This window comes from Mustela nivalis (assembly GCF_964662115.1).
Source record: "Mustela nivalis genome assembly, chromosome: 10".
In the NCBI taxonomy this organism is placed as follows: domain Eukaryota; kingdom Metazoa; phylum Chordata; class Mammalia; order Carnivora; family Mustelidae; genus Mustela; species Mustela nivalis.
In genome coordinates this window covers 73,501,553-73,519,136 of record NC_139029.1, presented here as the reverse complement: position 1 = coordinate 73,519,136, position 17,584 = coordinate 73,501,553, and the positions used below count along the sequence as shown (strand labels likewise).

Below are 17,584 nucleotides of genomic sequence, written 5' to 3'. Positions count from 1 at the left end.
GAAGAGGGAGAAGCAGACTCCCCACTGAGCAGAGAGCCTGATGCAGGACCCTGGGATCATGACCTGAGCCAAAGGCAGATGCCTAATCAACTGAGCCACCCAGGAGCCCCTATAGAACCATATTTTAGAGGAATACCCATCCAATACCATAGTCATCCTAAATTCACTCCCAGAATTTGTGAGTGTGTTACACTTCTAAGCAGATAGCCCAGATTCTCTATTGAAGAGTTCAGTCATTCTCTATTACTTATAATTAGGAAACTTTCAAGATGTTTCTGCCAAACTATCTACTGTAAGCAAACCTCTGAGATTATCCTTTTGTCTTTCTGGGCCAGCCCAGGCAGCAAATGAGAATATATTAAGGTACTGGGTGTTTGAGGCCATCCTAGTTCCTCTCCTCTCCTGCCTATCTTGCCTCACAGTGTCTTTCCTATTTCTACACTCGAGGAATACCATCTATCTAGCAGGCCTCAGTCATCTACTGTTGTAGTTAAGCTTCACCTCTCATATTTGTGGGAAATGGTCTGCATCTTCTCCCTGTGCTGATTCTCTCATGAAGGTCACTTCTGGTTGCAGTCTCTGCACTGTGCCATGGTTAGTCCTATTACCAACCAAAAGGGTTTGAAATTCTCCTTGCTCATTACCTCAACCTTCTCTCAAGGTAGGTATTCCTTTCCCTCAGGTAAATCCTATTCCTAATTAAAGAAATCCATCTGGACCACTGGAAATACCAAACTACTCAAATACTATTGATGGGCTCAGTACTAGCAAAGTTAATGAGTTTTCTACACTACCACAGGAGCCATTTATTAATGAAACATAGCTCTCTTATCTGGTCCCAAATGGCCAAGGCTTTAAGAAGTTGCTCAGTCAGTTAAGCACAGACTCTTGATTTCAGCGGGGGTCATGATCTCAGGGTTGTGAGACTGAGTCCGAGGTCAGGCTCTGCACTGGGCATACAGCCTGCTTGGGATTCTCTCTTCCCTCTCTCTCTGTGCCCCACCCACCTTCTCTTTACAAAAAATGAAAGAACTAAAGAAAAAGAAAAAAAGGCCTTCCAGTAAACGTAATAACAAACTGGTGGAGAAGGGTGGGACAAACAAGTCTCAAAGGGGAAGGTGTCACTAATAATCTTGTGACAGGGACAAATAATTTAGGCCCCTTTCCTAATTACTATAAGGCTCTCCCTCAGTATATCTGACTCATCTTTCATTCAGAAATTAGAAACTATTTGTATTTTATACTAAGCAAGAAATATAAAGAAACAGAAAAATTCCCTTGCCCTCAAAGAGTATACAGACTTTCATAGAATATTATCTAGTCAAATAACTAAAAAAGTAAAATATATACATATATATGTTTTTAAATTATTAGGAGTATATGGTATCTGAATTATAAGTGAACTGAGAAAGGATTTAAAATAGAAGGTATGTGCACTCAGGAAGGAGGTAGCATTTAGGCTGGTTCTTGAAGGACATGCAGAGTTTTAGCTAGCAGTGATGTGGTCAGGGGTGAGGTATGTGGTGGGAAGACAGTGGGATTGTCATGGTGCCTTTGGTGATAAGCAAGGCTGTGAAATCAGAAGACACAGAAAACAGGAAAGTGTGTTTGCCAAAAATTACAAATTCCAACTCACTGAAGTATGGCTAATAAAGTTCTAAAAAAAAAAATGCAGAGTGGAGCAAATGGAAAACTATGTAAGGTGAGTAAATGTTTGTAAGTCAGGACTACAAAAAAAGGATGTGATTCAAAAGTTAAAGATGCTAGAGACCAGATTAGACCTTTGTCTAGCCATATGAAGAATGAATCACTGATAACAATGACTAATCACTATATGCAAGTAAAATATAGATGGAGCAAAATCCAGCAGCAATTTCCTTCAGTACTGGGATACCGGGGTGCTAATCCCTACCATTTACAGAACACCTAGTAGGTGACAGGAGCTGTCCTTTATATGGATTGTTACATTTAGTCCGGATAATACTCCAACTAAGTAGGTGTTATTAACTCCATTATATGTCAGGAAATGGGCTCAGGAAAATTCCACGGCAGAAATTAGATTACACTCCTACTGGACAGTAAAGCCAAAATCTGATACCAGCTTTTCCCATCTTGAGACCATGCTCTTTCCCCCATGCCAGCACAGCCTGATTTATATTTTAAGAGAAATGAAGTCCATTCAAAGACACCTTTATAGTCATGTCACCCTCATTGGTTGCAAATATGCTTTCATCAGTGATCTCGGGCTGGAGATACAGCCAGCACTCCAGGGAATGAGTATAAAACCTTGTGAGTGTATTGGAGCCTATGGACCGTCGCTATCATGTGGATTGAGAACAGCTGATGAAAAAAAGTGAAATGTCCATTAGGTTAAGTTCTTAATCTGTCATTTAACGGAGATCAGTGGCAATAACAGGGGTTTAGGAAATAGATAATCCTGATTCCAGATGTGAATTCTGCTATATACTAGTTCCATGGAAAACTCTGGACAGGTGATTCTACTTCTTCAATCTCGGCTTCTTCACAGAGTCATTACAGCAAGCTAACAATACATTTTTGTAGAAAAAAAGATAGGCAGCTTTGGAAAACAAAAAATACATCAATAAGGCTAAAGAGGTTTGGCTTCATTCAGGCATTAAGCTAGCTATCTTGTCTTGAGTAAGTCACAAACTTTGACCCTCTTTCTTCTGTAAAAAGTTGATGGCACCATCTACTTTAAGGATTTTTTTTTTATGGGGGCACCTGGGTGGCTCAGTGGGTTAAAGCCTCTGCCTTCAGCTCAGGTCATGATCCCAGGGTCCTGGGATGGGAGCCTTGAATCGGCATTCTGCTCAGCAGGGAGCCTGTTTCCCTCTCACTCTCTGCCTAGTTGTGATCTCTCTGTCAAATAAATAAATAAAATCTTAAAAGAAAAAAAGAATTTGTTTTATGAATCTAAGTGTAATGTATGTTAGGTACCTACAGTGCTCGACTTTATAATAACAATATACCCACCATATTAAATCATTAACACAATGCTTGGCAAAATTTGTATAACTTTCCACCCCATTTGTTTTACACTTGGGCTCTATTATAATGTTCCTGGTGACTATAACTTAAAAATACTACAGACTATTGGAAAATTGTAACAGCAATTTGGTAAAAATTAGACACCTCAGGCATTTTAAAAATTGCTAACCTTGTATTGTTTTTAAAAGTTAAAATTTACATAAATGGAAAATTATTCATTCTTTTATACTCCCTCATATTTTTTTTCACTAAAAGCATTTTCTTCTAAAAGCATTCCATTAAACAAAGTGCTTAGCCAATCTGAGAAATAAAAGATTAGTACCATTAACAAAGACTTTGATAATTTTATTACTAAGAAAATTGTTAAACATGCTTGCTGTCTCTGATAGCACTGTTGAAGTGGTAGGAACCATCTGTGGTCAATCCATTATGTGAACCATGAAAAGGAGCCATCCTTGCAAAGCTGGTCCCCAACTGCCCCTCAAAAGCAAACAAACAAACTGATCTCAACACTGTGTTTAAATTAATGACTCCAAAGTAAAGTAAGTCAGGATTACACCCCTGGTCTTTCCTAATTAAGCAATTCAGAAGAAATACAAATATCATAGATTAGAGCTGTATACACCTAATGGGTTATCTATATCCACACGCCCAACACACGGTTTATGAATCTGAGCAAATTTGGGGAAGTTAAATCTACATTTTGGGTTTACACAAATCGTTAAAAAATTTAAAAACGTACACACATATAAAGTTCCTTGGTTCTAGCGATTTTGCAGTGTTGGCCCAAGCAAGGGGGTTACCATCACTTTGCCTCCTTTCCCATCTAGACAGCATCTTATTGACTTGTCCATGAAGAAGCCTCACAGATGCCTCAGGTAAGCACTCCATACCTCTCTGTAAATGTGCCCATGGGTCGAACCTCCATTTCTTACATCATAAGAAGTATGTGAATAAAATAAGACTGCCATTTCTTTTATCTATTCCTCCCCCATAAAGCTACAATAAATAGGACCACTCAACCCTCCCTTTGCCCAACGCCAGCACTCCCACAAATATGACTGGTTCTTATTTTTTACTTTAAGGAGGATGGGGACTTGCAAGTGTTTACCTAACGGGTTTGCTGAGTTTCAAATGTTTAAAAAGAATTTGAAACCAAGTGAAGTTTGATCTTCACACTCTGAAATACCCGTCCTGGGATGTGGGCTAAGTGTCTGTGGTTATTCAGAGTTAGGTACCGTGCGAGCTTTTGAAGGAACTGTAATCTGATGTACACCGGCAGGCGTGGTGTGGGGGAGGGAAGAACTGGCTGGGGAGAAAAGAATGGAATTAGCGTCTACAGGAGCACATCCCAAGGTTCCGGAGTTGCTAATTCCATCCATAGCCACCTCGCTGCTTGGAACCAGCTGGAAAGGGAAAGACCAGCGACCCTGGGTTTGGGTTGAAGGCGGCAGTCCTGGTCTCAACCGCCGGCCTAGACACCTGGCTTCTGGGGCCCATCCCGACCCGGCTAAACCCTCTCTCCCCTCGGGTCCTGCAAAGGAACAGGCACGGCGCTCTGGTTCCCGTCGGAGACCATCAAATTCCTCTCCCCCCGAAAGTGCTAACTTCAGGGGCTCGGGGGTACAAAGGGAGAGCAGACCAGGAGGGAGAGGCCGTGGGGTCTCACCGGGTTATCAGGTAGGGAAGAAGGACGAGCGCCCCGGCGGTGGCCGCCTTTTCTCCTCGTCCTCCACCCCCCAGTGCCCCCCCCAACCCCCACCAAGTCCGCAGAACCTGCGGCTGCCGCGCGGTGCTCCGCCCCAGGCTGGGGTCCCCGGCCCCGATGCTGGGGCTGGCTTGGGATGGGTGGGGTAGGGGCTGGCGGGTCCTAAAGCCCCAATAGCGGGTGGCTGCAAGGACCAAACACCGGGCAGGCGACCACCTTCCGCCCGCCCGAGAGCGGGAGCAGGCAGGGCGCGAGCGAGGCGGGGAGAGCAGTGGCTCCCGCGCACCTAGCGGACCCAGCCCAGCGGTCCTCGGCGGGCCACCCCTCTCCATCCCTCGGCGGTCCCCGCCCTTACCTCTGGGCGCGAGGGTGCCTACGGGGAGGGTGCTGGGGAGCGGCGAGCTGTCTCCCGGTCCGGCTCAGCGGCGGCCAGCGACAGCGGGGTCGTCGGCGGGGCCGCTGCTCATGGCGTGTGGCTCCCGGAGCACTGCGGCCGCGGCCACGGCGGCGCCTTCCTCCTCGTCCTCTTCGCGGGCTCCGAGCCGGGACGCAGCTACCGCCCCAGCCCCGCAGCCCTCCTCCCCTCCGCCTCCCCGGCAGCGGACGGAGCCGCCTCCAGCGCCGCCCCGCGTGCAGCCGGGCCAGCGGCAGCCAGCGCCGCCCAGCGCCCGGCCCCGGGGTCGCCGCCGCCGCCGCCGCCCGCCCGCCCCGCGGTCCCAGCCCCGCTGTGACGCAGGCCGCCGTGCCCGGGAACTTCCTCCTCTGTGGAGACCACCCCGCGCCCGGACTGGCCGGCGAGGCTGCCGCTGGCCGCCGGACGCTTTCCCCTGGATGTGGAAAACGAACCCTCCCGCGCTTCCCGGCGGGGCCGCCCGGGCCTCTGAGGCGGCCACCTGGCTGCCTCTGCCTGGGGAACCGGCTGCGCCTAATACCTCCCCCATCCCTAGCAGGACACGGAAAACCGAGCCTTCTCTGCGCTCTGCGGCCGCTCCACTGCCGCAGCTCCTCCCCTGGGTGTTAGAGGGGAGCAGCTACCACTAAAAATAGCCCTTCTGGCAACTCCCCTGCAGGACTGGGGTCAGAATGGAGATCATCCCTCCTCCTCATCTCCCGCTCCTCAGGAGAACAGAAGGACCCCAGAAGAACCCCAGAAGAACACAAAAATGAAGCGGGGCGGGGGTGGGGTGGTAAGGCATTGAGGGAGACGGAGGAGAAGGGTTAAAACCAATCTCTCCGGACACTCCATCTCCTCTCCAGCAGGAAACCTCATGTTCCCGGACACTAAGAGCCCGGCTCCCTCGTCTCTCAGCAACAGGTTCAGAGGCTCTGAAATTGAACGCTCCGCCTACAATTGTGAACTGTGCATAAAGGAGCTGACGGTCCTCATCAAAACCACCTGTTATTAAGAGTATGGGGGAGGGGTTCTCCCTATTGATTGAGCTGAAGCATGATTTTCTTCTCCACAGTCTCCTACCCAATTTCAGGATGAAAAAGCAAACTATATTCCTGAAAGCTGACAGCTATTCCTATGGAAAATCTTCCCAGTGAAAAATGTGCAGACAACATTACTAGGTTATATAAAGTCTCCTGGGATGCTTCTCAATGTTAGTTATTCGAAGAGTACTGAAAATGAACCTACTGCTCTGTCCTGGCAGTCAGGAAAAGGCTGATATTCCTAATCGTCTTTCACTAGTTGACTGGTGCTTACAAGCAAGCCTTAACAAAGCAGGCACCTCCTTTAACCCCATTTCTAGTTCCAAGTCAAAATGAAAAAACAATTTGTCTAGACGTTGTTCTCTTAAGCTTTCAACTGTTTTTCTATTTTGTTGGATTTTTCCCCCCCCCTGCTTGCTGGGCAAACTACCACACTTTTTTTCCAATCCAGTATGTTGTGGAAGTCAACCTTAAATCCTCTGACTCTAACACCACCAGCCTTAATTTCCGTAGATCCTCACGAAAATCTAGGGTGGAGCTTTCCTCCTAGATAGCAGGAGGAAAAATTCGTGGAGAGTTCCTGGGGAAAGGGAGAGGTTGGCTTCAGCAATGTGCTAAAATTGCAAGCACCTTGCAAGCTACCAGATACTATCTGAGGTAGCTCCCACTCTTAAGTAGCCCCCCTCCCCACCCCATCCCCTGTGGATTTAAACACTCTAATGAGGCAAATACTAAAGGCACAAACCTCCTGTCAGGGGCTTTGTTCTGCAGGCGCATTCCGAGCATCTCCATCCTTTTGTACCATCCCATCCTGACTTCAAGTTTACACATCCTTGAAATGCTTCCTCATTACCCAGTGGCAAGCAACTATTAGACTAGACTTTGGACTCAGGTGAATCAGGAATAAATCCTTACTCTTCCTGTGTAAATGTAAGGGAGTTACTGCTAATTTTATTTTTTCCCCCATCATCAGCAATATAAAGATAGTACTCTAGGATGCTGTGTGAATTAGATAACATGCTTAAAGCAGCAAGGACAATGCCAAGCACTTTGTAAGTACACAATACATGGTAGCTGTTATGGATGTAATCTACTCTTCATAGACCTGAAAGCAAAAGGATGAGGAATGGCAACAAGGTTTGGAAATGGGATATGAACCCTGAAAATTGAGTCTCTCCTGCCTCCGTCTCATGTTTAATTGCAATATTTTTGTCTGGGCATGACTTTTCTTCCTTTCTTCCTTCCTTCCTTCCTTTTTTTTTTTTTTTAAAGATTTTATTTATTTATTTGACAGAAATCACAAGTAGATGGAGAGGCAGGCAGAGAGAGAGAGGGAAGCAGGCTCTCCGCTGAGCAGAGAGCCCGACGCGGGACTCGATCCCAGGACTCTGAGATCATGACCTGAGCCGAAGGCAGCGGCTTAACCCACTGAGCCACCCAGGCGCCCCCTTCCTTTCTTTTTAAATAGGGTGTATTGGGTAGGGCTACATGTAGTCATGAGATTCACATGCACTCTGAAGTCTGAGAGGCATTAGTCTGAAAACCACTGTTATACTGCTTAGATCATGTCTTCTTATTTTAGAGCATGTACACCCAAAGTCTAGTCACCTCACCCCAGTCAATCTAACTTAAAAAAATATCAAGCCCTTGGAAAACCATCAGGTGAATCCACAGCTGACTCCTGTGAGTGCTGACCTCTGAGGGTCTCAAAGAAGCACCACAGAGGCCCTGATCTGTGGGAAAGAAGCACCCAATACACCAGTGGATGGCTGAATCTGCAGATAGTACCAAACCTTATAGATGCTGTTTTTTTGCCTGTACATACCTACCTATAATAAAGTTTTATTTATTAATTAGACATAGTAAGAAGTCAACAGTAATAAAATAAAAACAATTATAACAATATACTTTAATAAAGTTATGTAAATATGGCCTTTCTCTCAAAATATATTGTATTGTACTCCCCCTTCTTCCTCTTGTGATGATGTGAGGCGATAAAATACCTGTGTGATGAGATAAAGTGATGTGAGTGACATAAGCGTTATGATGTAATGTTAGCCTTCTGACACTTTGTCAGAGGAATGATCATCTCCTTCTGGACCACAGTTGACTGGGCATCTGAAACCATGGGAAAAATCTTCAGATAAAGGGAGACTGATGCATGAGGCTTATTCCCTGACTTCAGGGTATTCACAGAGCTTGAGAGACAGAATCTGGCAGCCCATGAGTCAGAGTAAACAGTTTTGAACTAAATGTGATTGCTTTTCAGAGTAAGGAGAGGGCACTATACCTTGGTGAACTATGTATATAGACCCACCATCTTCCCCTTTCACTCACCCAATTTTTTAGATCAAAATTTGACATTCTCAATGGGCTTTCAAGAGTGAGTTCCCACATTGAGATACCACCTTACACCAGTTAGAATTGCCAAAATTAGCAAGACAGGAAACAACGTGTGTTGGAGAGGATGTGGAGAAAGGGGAGCCTTCTTACACTGTTGGTGGGAATGCAAGGTGGTGCAGCCACTTTGGAGAACAGTGTGGAGATTCCTTAAGAAATCAAAAATAGAGCTTCCCTATGACCCTGCCATTGCACTACTGGGTATTTACCCCAAAGATATAGATGTAGTGAAAAGAAGGGCCATCTGTACCCCAATGTTTATAGCAGCAGTGGCCATGGTTGCCAAACTGTGAAAAGAACCAAGATGTCCTTCAACAGACAAATGGATAAGAAAAATGTGGTCCAGGGGCGCCTGGGTGGCTCAGTGGGCGAAAGCCTCTGCCTTCAGCTCAGGTCATGATCTCAGTATCCTGGGGTCGAGCCCCACATCGGGCTCTCTGCTCAGCAGGGAGCCTGCTTCCCCTCCTCTCTTTCTGCCTGCCTCTCTGCCTACTTGTGATCTCTGTCAATTAAATAAATAAAATCTTAAAAAAAAAAAAAGGAAGATGTGGTCCATATACACTATGGAGTATTATGCCTCCATCAGAAAGGATGAATACCCAACTTTTGTAGCAACATGGACGGGACTGGAAGAGATTATGTTGAGAGAAATAAGTCAAGCAGAGAGAATCAATTACCATATGCTTTCACTTATTTGCAGAGTATAACAGATAACACGGAGGACATGGGGAGATGGAGAGGAGAAGGGAGTTGAGGGAAATTGGAGGGGGAGATGAATCATGAGAGACTATGGACTCTGAAAAACAACCTGAGGGTTTTGAAGGGGTGGGGGTGGAAGGTTGGGGGAGCCAAGTGGTGGGTATTATGAAGGGTAGGCATTGCATGGAGCACTGGGTGTGGTGCTGTTACGCTGAAAAGAAATTAAAAAAAAACAAAAAAGTGAGTTCCCACACCAAAACTCCACACAGCTACAAGTTCAGCGTGCACTGGTTGGCAGTAGGGAGCTGAAGTGTATCTTTCTGGGCAGTGTGGGGGAGTGATAGCAGATTTGGGGTAATATGGATCTGGGCTCAAGTCCTTAGTCCACTCTTACTATGTGGCCCTAACCTTCTTAATCTTTGGACCCCAGTTTCTCCATCTGTCTATTCGAACATCAGTACCTACTTTTTTTTAAGGTTCTGGTGAGACTTAGAAAGAGTACGGAAGTGGTAATTATATTGTTTTGCTGTTAGCTACAGTAAAATGCAGGCTGGGTTATAGCATTCTATGAAGGCATATTTCAAAAGTTGCTTTGTCTGTGAAGCTTCTATAGGCTCCAGGCGAGTGTAATTCTCCATTCTTTGTGTTCCCCTAGCACTTACCATGATGTGGTACTATTTATCTCTTTGCATTTTTGTTTCACTACTGTACTCCCCCCCCCCCCCAATCTCTATGTCAACACCTAGCACAGAGCTTGGAATTAAATGTTGAAAGAATGCATTTTTTAAATTTTCAGAAATTTTTTTACTGGTTCTGACCTTTAGTATACAGTAATTTGTATTAAACATTAGGATCTAGAATGCGAAATCCTCTAGCTCATAGAATTTATACTAACATTACGTATTATGTATATGCATGTGCTTAAACCTTGCTTTTGCAGTGCTGGGCCTGTTCTTGAAGACCAACCTGCTATGCTTGTTTTGTTTTATACTTGATGTCAGTTGATCCTGCCTAGTAATAGTGAAAGTAAAATCTAAATTCTAAACCAAAACCACCAGCAGGGTTTAACCCAGCATTCTCTGCCCACTCTATGCACATCTGTTCCCCAGAGCAGTTCTGAGCTTTTGTAGAGAAGTCCTGAGCTAACAGAAAGCATCATTGTTTTAAGTTTCAGCTCTTGTAGCACTGTTGCAACAATTAGCAGTTTCTGAATTAATGGTTGCCAGTTAAAATCCACCTTTAGCAACAATTTTGAAATCCTTGACTCTGTGCCATTAAAAATGCGAAGACCAGGAGAATAAAACATCCCCTAGAAAATGTCATGTGAGCAGGAAGTTGCCCAAGAGGTAATGTGGTCAAATGTGGTCTTGACCCTAAAATGGCAGTTGAATGTGTGCCAGAGGAGAGGCTGTTGGTGCTGAGGATTTAAAAATAAAATACTACAAAATTATGGGCCAAATTCTTCTAAAATCAGTCTTGTTTATTTACCATCACTCCCCCAACCCCTACCCACAGCCAACACACGCAGACACAGAAGATTGAAGAGGTCAGTCCCACTAATGTGTGATATAGTTTGGAAATAATAATAATAAACACTTGATAGGTACATACTGTGTGCTAGGTACTATCTTTATATGTATTTTCTGATTTATTTACCCTTGCTATCCAAGCAGTGTTATTTCCTCCTACTGACAGAGAGGGAAACTGAGGCACATTATAAGCAAGTCACTAATCAGAGGTCAGATGACCACTGAGTAGAAGAATTGGGATTTGGGCACCGGCAAGTCTAATTTCAGAGTTCTTCTGCTTAACCACTGCTCAATCAGATGGAAAATGAATATTTTAAAATTGAGTACATCAAGTATATTTGATAAGGTACTTTTCAAGGAGTTTTTGAAATGGCATTAGTTTGTGCTTTTCCCAATAGCCTACTCACATCCCAAATGTATCTTCTTGAGATTTTTTCAGCTTACTCTAACTGAAAAGCATTTCATGACTGAAAATAAACTTCTTAATGAAAGATCATAAAGCGTCTATGACTTTGAGTTTAGGCAATATGAAATATACCAGGTAGAGAAACTCATTCTTACAATTATTATTCATATTGAGAGTCCCAGAACCTAGGTCAGGTTTGGTGGGGTGAAGTTCGGAGCCGACGGCTAAAGAAAGAATTCTTAAGACGTCTCTGGTGCAAAAAGGTGGTTTATTAGAGCATAGAGACAGAAGCCATGGGCAGGCAGAGATGCAGCTGCCCTGGGTTTTGAGGGATGGCAGGTTATATACCTTGCCGTTGGGGGGGTGTAAAGGGAAGGGAAATTCTTGGTGGGGTGTTATGATCCTGCTATCATTTACATTCCCTTCTACCTCAGCCTCCTCCAGTTTATGGTGGGGAAGGAGACATTAGGGCTTCAGGAACTGAGAGTTATTTGCCTCTGGAAATTTGTGCTATTGATAAAGTAACCTCCCTGTTTGTAGATCTCTAGAACATCTGTAGAGCAAGGGAGATTCCTGTTCTGCAGGATTGTGATCTTTGCAAGTTAACTATTTATCGTTTTATGGCAGTCAGGGGTGCCTGAGGAATGCTACACATATTATGGAGGGGAGCGGGTGGAGAGGGAGTGCAAGGTGCCAGCTTTTGCTCTGTCCTCAGTCAGCCTCCTGCTCCCTCATCATTCCCCCCTGAACAATTTTGACCCTTAAATCTTTAAGGTGGTTGAAGGTGGAAGGTCTCATCTTCTGTAACTTCTTCCTGCTGAATAGGGGTGTAGAGCTGTCAATAATGATCTGTGTAGGAACATATAAGGGAGTTACGAAAGGTGGAGGCAGCTGAATCCAGCACTGACAGTGAAGAGGCATCCTCGTGCGTGATAAGGATCATCTGTCATGGTGAAGTCATTGCAGCGATGGAGTCTTGGCACCAAGTAGAGAAACATGGAACAAAGCAACATATTAAAGTTAATAAGGCAATAAGAATGAAAAGCCCGAAAAGGAGATTTGGCCATAGCCCTCCTCCAAACCAGGAACTTAACCAATCACTGAGAGAGAGAGAAGGATCTGTCCTCAGTCAGCCTCCTGCTCCCTCATCAATATGGGCCAGTGATAAGTAAGTAACTTTCATGTAATACATATATGATAAAAGCTTACAGTAAAAAATGAGTTCGACATTCTCAATGGTGGCTTTTGTTTTTTGCACCTGAATCTCACTGTTATAATTCTAATATTAAATAATACCTTCCTGCTACTATTTATGAAGCACGTGCAGCCACTGCTCAAAGAACTTTACATGTCTGAACTCATTAATTAAATCTGAAATGACTATCTGTAGCCATGCAGTGAATTATTCTGAAGGCAATGAAACATCCTTAAGGGGTTTGGAACATCCTTATTTATTAAAACAGAACAAAACACTAAGCTTTACCTCCTAAGGGAGGTAACTCAATTTTCTCAGAACTCCACATTTCTAGTCTTTTAACTCCATATCTTATTATGCATATAGAATGTACCATAGAACATCTCAGATCACAGTTTAACACTGACTTGCTTCAAATTTCAGTGACATCAGCCCTGACAAAGCACCTAATTTCAAGCCTAAGGAATTGCTTCTTCCCTTTCACTAAGAAGCTGCTTGCTCTCTGAGGCATGGCTATCGATGGCTCAAGAAACCTTACCAGGGTAGTGAAATTAAAGAGGCTCTTGTTACTCACATAAACATGACTCTCTTTGGAAAATTATCATCGGACACCCAGGGTGACTCAGTTAATCACTCCACTCTTGATTTTGGCTCAGGACATGATCTCAGGGTTGTGAGATCAAGCTGTGTCGGGCTCTGTGCTGACTTTGGAGTCTGCTTGAAATTCTCTCCCTCCCTCTCCCTTTGCTCCTCCCCCCACTTATGGGCTCTCCCTCCCTTTCACTCTCTAAAATAAATAAATAAAATCTAAAAAAAAAAAGGACAACGATATTAAAGGTGCTTTGTATATTTAGAAAATGTTAAAAACCACACCCTTCTTAAAGCCATCACCCATACTGATATATGATGCATTTTCCCGAGTTTATTTAAAAATTTCCTGAATTTACCCATGTTGTTTACCTCTCTGGGAAAAAAAGAAAACAAAATCAAAACAAAGAAACTAAGTAAGCCTGGTTTTCCTTCTCAGTGTCAATGGTAGTGGTCATTAATGGTCATTTTTATCACTATTAGTGAAGAGAACGTAAATCGGGATTAATGAGACCTAGATTCCAGCTGTGCTTCTGCCATTAACTAACTCTGGGACTTGGGACAGGTCTCTTAATGTCTTTGCATCCTCGGTGTCCTTATTTGCACTGAAGAGGTTGGAATAGGTAATTTCTTAGGGCTTATTCAGTGCCAAAACTTTTCAGATCTATCTTAAAATGATACATATTTATCCTCCCTAGATTTTGGTCAGTAATGGACATAATCACCAACATTTGATCAAGGAAAGGGGAAGGCCCCCCATTGTTCTAATCCATAGGAAATCTGCCTGGAGCATGGCAGAGCCATCAGGCAACATCTTCCCAAAGCACTGTTGTCACTTACCATCCATGGCCAGTGAGCTAGGGCCATTCCTCTGCTGAGGCATTTCCAAGCAGTTCTCCTTAGAACTCTCTCCTTTGAGCTTCTGGAGAAATAGGGGGTCCATGGTCAAATTCCCTTGGAAGACACTATCTCCCTTTTGGAGATTCACAATGTGTGTTAACACACTTAGCACTCTTGAGTAGTCCTGAATTAAAAATACTAGTTTAATTTTGCTGACCCTAGCATTTCTCTAGCTTTATTTGGTAATGGAGCTGTTTCCTTTGTCACAACTACCAACATTCCAGGAAGAACAAAATCTCTCAGAATAGGACATTTGAACTGTTATTCCAGAGTTGAAGATTGCAGAACCTTTGTGTGACCTTTTTTCTTTGGAAAGCACAGGAAATTATCAGCCCTATTAATTCATTTAATGAATGCTTACCCTCTGGTAGATGTTTTCCATAGCTACTTTCCTTCCGAATAGCCCTAAATAGAGTGCCTTTCATCTCTAATAGGACAAAGAGCACCCATTCTCACCAGTAAGTGTGGCCTTCCTCCTTTACATTGAGGAATATTTCCTTGCCTTTAGATATTCTTATTAGTCCCTGGGTTCTTTGACACCTTTTAGAAACCTGAAACTGGTATAAGACAAACACAAACATTCTTAGTACTTAAAGGGCTGGCTTGGAATAGTTGGTTTTTTTTTTTAGTTTTATCTAGTTTTTTTTTTTTTTTTAATTTCTTTTCAGCATTAACAGTATTCATTATTTTTGCACCACACCCAGTGCTCCATGCAATACATGCCCCCCCTTAATACCCACCACCTGGCTCCACCAACCTCCCACCCCCCCACCCCCTTCAAAGCCCTCAGATTATTTTTCAGAGTCCATAGTCTCTCATGGTTCACCTCCCCTTCCAATTTCCCTCAACTCCGTTCTCTCCATCTCCCCATGTCCTCCATACACTATGGAGTGTTATGCCTCCATCAGAAAGGATGAATACCCAACTTTTGTAGCAACATGGACGGGACTGGAAGAGATTATGCTGAGTGAAATAAGTCAAGCAGAGAGAGTCAATTATCATATGGTTTCGCTTATTTGTGGAGCATAACAAATAACATGGCGTGGAATAGTTTATCTATTAATGTCTTGGAAGACAGTTCTCCATTGGTTTCTAGTATTTTCACACATCTTATTAAAAAGGCACTGCCCGTCTTGTAAGCAAGGCCCTTTCTTCCAGACTGTAAAATTCAGGGATACTTACAGAGTGAATAGTCTTAGAAGATAAAGAAAATGTCTCCCTCTGGAACAAAAGGCAATCAAACCTACTGTCCAGTATAATAATGTTTCTCTTCAGAGGAAGAGGCAAGCATACTCACACTTGTTATAAAACATTCACATTCCCTAAGCTCATAGTTCCTTTCCTAGAGCACAAACTATTACTGTGTTGGGGCCCAAGTAACCAACACAAAAATACTAATACTCCTATAGCACAACCTATTACTGTATTGGGACTCCAGTTACCGACACAAAAATGCTAATACTCTGGCTTCTGCTTTTGCTGAGTAATGAACTTTCATCTGATCCAGGAGTTTCTTGTCTTCTATCACCATCCAAGAAACTGTAGTGCCCCCCCCCCCGCCTTTTTTTTTAGCTTGCAAGGGATAAAGTCTCAGATTCTCCACAGTTCTGACAATAACTGGCTTTTCCCTCCCCCTATGAATTGGACATTGGTAAAATAAGTTTATATCCTCAGGTGTTCTCCCTCCCCGAATCATCCCCAGTCTTGTGACTATTCTCTTCTCTGACTGCCTCTCTAGGCCTGTTGTAGCATTTATGGTTGTCTCTCCTTGTTTCTGAGGTTCTTTCAGTAGAGGGCTATTAGAAGTGATGTGCTCTGATCATGGAATTTCAAAGAAAGACACAGGAATTCTGCTCAGCATGATAACATTTCATTAAAATGATTAGAAATTATTTAAATGTGATCTCGTTTTTCAAAAGAAATTGAAAAATTAATCCTCAGTGAAAAGGAAGTACCATCTTATAGTAAAGAATGGACGTGTGTGTGCGCGCGTGCGCGCGCACAGGGCGGGGTGGGGGTAGGGGGTGCCAGGGAAACGTCCAAGTTAATTGCACTGATTGCTTCCAAAAACAATGTAGAAAAAGACTTGAGTTCAGATAAGATAAATTGCTTCACGTTACCAAAGGAAGGATCATTTTACCACAACATAAAAACAACCATAGCCTTATTTAGGAGACTGAAAACGTCCAGATTTTCTTGAACAGTCTGATCTGATGTCATTTCACATTAGCTGTTGAGTTCATTGGCTAAACCAGAAGTCAAAATTGTGCTTTCTATAACAACGCTTCCGATCAGCTGCTTTGAAACAATCAGAATATGTTTGCAGGGACTTTAGAAATTGGTTTGGAAACCCAGTCTGGAAATCACAAGTGGTAGTCTGATAACGTGCTACAGTGATCTGAATGCCACAGATAAGGTGTAAAGTAAGCTTTGTTTAATACTCTATGGTGCCAGGCACCATTTAAGCATTTCACATGTATTATTTCACTCAATCCATGTAACAATACCATAAAATAGGTACTGTCACTGTCCCCATTTCACAGATGGAAAGGATGGGGGCACTGATGGGTAATGTCATTTGCTTAAGGTCAAGCGGCTAGTAAGTGGCAGAGCCAAAAACAGAATCCAGGCAACCTGACTCCAAAGCTTATACTCTTATAACTCCCTTTTTACTTTATAACATCACAATATTTTAAACTGCTGGAAAAGTGATTTTTCCCCCTTAGAATGCTTAAAAGAAATCGACATCGATTTTCTTACTTTTTCTGATTTTTATCTCTAGATTATTATCTTCTCAGATATAATGCTTCATTTTTCTATGAGGAATACACCTCAGGACCACTAAGGGTGAATTATGTCTGTCATCAGCCCATGTGGAGAGAGAAAGGAGATACTATGTAGCCCACTTGAGTGGGGAGACACTCCAGTTAAGCCACCTTGAAATCTTCCGTGTAAGATTTTGATTTATCTTGAATTCCTAACATGAAAAATCTTTTAACAATCTGAAAGACTATAGATTTAATAATCTAAAAGAGAGTTTTCTCTTTAAGTCTGTATTGAGAGAAAAAAAAAGCAACAATATATTAAAAGTTATTAGTTCTTTATTTGGGCAAGCTTTAATCTTTCATGATCAGGAGTAGTAAGTAATATCAGATTGACCACAACTGCCACAGTCCCCAGATGGACACATTGTGACTCTGTCTAGACCAGCAATAGCATCACAATGCTTGCTTTTCCTCAAATCAGACTGGTCCCTTATCCCCTCCAATCTCCCAAGGAGCATGGAGGTGGGAAGACTAGGGGACTTTGGCATGCTTGAAGGGGAACAGAATTTTCAAAATCTTGGAGGACCGCTTCTTAGAATGGTGAGGACAGCCTTTATAGATTGCTGCCCAGCCTCTGAAATTCCAAAATATTTCTGAAAACTAGTGATAGCAAAGTTAGGCAGAACTTTCTGCACGATTAGATCTGTTCAGCATTCTGAAGACAAATGGCATGGTACAAATTTCAAATGTGAGAGGGAGATGCACTTCTGTGCGCCCTGCCAACATTTTCAGGGGAAAATGAGGGAGTCAGCATGGTCTTCGCAAAACAACTTTTGTGGAGATTTTTCCCTCTTCCTGTCAAGGTTTTGAAAAGCCAAGAGTTGAGTGGAGATTCCTGCCTGTCTGCTTCTGATAAATAGAGTGAAGCTAGAGGTTCAAGAGAAGCACAGA

At 43.4% G+C, this 17,584-nt stretch overlaps 1 protein-coding gene across 1 annotated transcript in view; it reads right to left on the bottom strand.

The window, feature by feature from the left end:
* The window catches only part of LRRC8C (leucine rich repeat containing 8 VRAC subunit C), a 79,963-nt gene extending 74,575 nt beyond the window's left edge, over nt 1-5,388 (bottom strand). The window contains exon 1 of the mRNA XM_082688626.1: nt 5,073-5,388. The gene's annotated coding sequence lies outside the window, so the exon portion shown is untranslated. The remainder of the gene's footprint in view (nt 1-5,072) is intronic.
* Between the last annotated feature and the right edge of the window lie 12,196 nt (nt 5,389-17,584).